Source organism: Zalophus californianus, chromosome 3 (assembly GCF_009762305.2).
Source record: "Zalophus californianus isolate mZalCal1 chromosome 3, mZalCal1.pri.v2, whole genome shotgun sequence".
Classification (NCBI taxonomy): Eukaryota; Metazoa; Chordata; class Mammalia; order Carnivora; family Otariidae; genus Zalophus; species Zalophus californianus.
Window position 1 is genome coordinate 104,478,919 of NC_045597.1, and position 1,910 is coordinate 104,480,828.

Here is a 1,910-nt window from a genome sequence, read left to right on the forward strand (position 1 = left end):
GAAGCAATAGATGAGTTAGATACCTGATAAAATGTTTTTATAAAAACTTACAGTATTCTTCATATACAATAATGAAATACTAAAATGCTAAATTTAAAAAATAAAATGAGGAATCCTGATATTACTGGTTTTTAATACATATTTAAGAAGTTCTAGCCAGGGGTGCCTGGATGGCTCAGTTGGTTAAGTGTCTGCCTTTGGCTCAGGTCATGATCGTAAGGTCCTCGGATAGAGCCCCATGTCAGGCTCTCTGCTCAACAGGGAGCCTGCTTCTCCCTCTCTCTCTGCTGCACACATGCTCTCTCTCTCAAATAACTAAATAAAATCTTAAAAACAAAGTTTTATCTAGCCCATTAAGATGGGGGGCAGCTTTTCCTGTGGGAATTATTGGGTTGAGAGGAGTGTAGTCTTCCCCCTTTTCCCCACTATGGTGTAGCAATGATTGATATCAGTTTACTCCAGAAAGGGGAGTTATCTGGCAAAAATGTAACTTCCTGCTGTGTTCAAGGCTTCCATTTAACCAGATACTGTGAACTTTGTTCAACTTGTGCAACAAAGACAGCACTATGCTGCCTTTTAGCAGGCCATCAAACCAGTGCTGGGTGTTGGGGTATGAAGAGAGTGTGGCTTGAATTCCCAGAATTCAAGATGGTGTGACTCACAGTTCTGCCCAGGGTGCTTTTGTAGATAAGTGTTGTGAAACCCCATGTTTGCACCAGCCATAACCTCACACCACTGGAAACACAGAATGAACATAGCACAGATGTGTTATGTCTTCTGCTCTGCTCTGGCTGCTTTAGCCTTACCTGTGCTGGTCATGTCTAAAGGTCATCATATTGAGGGAGTTCCTGAACTTCCTTTGGTGGGTGAAAATAAAGTTGAAAGCTAAGAGATGACTATGGAGTCTACTTTGCTTCTTAAGAAACTTAGGGCCTAGAACGAGATCATAAATTCCCATGCCTCTCAGCAAACGAAAGCTGCAAAAGCAAAATGAGAAGTGGTTATTGTACACAGAGCAGGGGGCTCTGAATCATCAATAGAAAGGACAAGTGTTATCAAGGTCTTCAGAAACATCTCAGGAATTACTCTGTTTCATGTAAACAAACTCAACATTTCGAAACTTGCTCCTGGTGGGCACGTGGAATGTTTCTACATTTGGAATAAAAGTGCTTTCTCTAAGATAGATGACTTACCCTCAAGAGTAAATACAATCTTCCATGCACACAATTTTCAATACAGACTTTAACAGAATCTCAAAAATCACAGAGATCTGAAGATCCTCTTAGAACACAAAAAGTTTCATCATAGAGTCCTAAAGAAGAATCCACTGAAAAACCTGAGAATGATGTTGAAGCTAAACTCATATTCAAAGACCATAAACTAGAACAACATTCTTCACCAGGCCAAGAATCACAAGCTCCAGGTGGATAAAGCTGCAGTAGCACTAGAAACCAATTCAGATGAGAAGGGGGTTCTAGCTAAGTAACCAGTAGTAGGGAAAAAAGGGAAGAAGGCTATTGGTGTTAAGAAGCAGAACTCTTTGGTGGGAAAAAGGTTGCAGCTGCCAAGAACCCAGCAGCTGAAAAGATGCCAGCAGAAAAGAACCACAAGAGAAAAAAAGCATGCTGCAAAAACTTAATTCCTTCCATAAAGGTCAAATAATTTTGGGCAGCTCATTTTGAATAAAGACCTGATTAAAGAGGTAGTGAAAAACAACAAAAATGGGAGAAAAAAATTATAGATTATGAAATCAGCAAAAAAATTATTTATAGACAGAAATAAGTCTTGATGGATATGGAGAAGAAAATCTATAGGGGCGCCTGGGTGACTCAGTCATTAGGCGTCCACCTTTGGGTCAGGTCATGATCCCAGGGTCCTGGGATCGAGCCCCGCATCGGACTCCCTGCTCT

At 40.7% G+C, this 1,910-nt stretch overlaps 1 pseudogene; it reads left to right on the forward strand.

Moving 5' to 3' along the window:
* Positions 1-445: 445 nt before the first annotated feature.
* Positions 446-1,639, forward strand: LOC113920392 (annotated as a pseudogene).
* Positions 1,640-1,910: the final 271 nt, after the last annotated feature.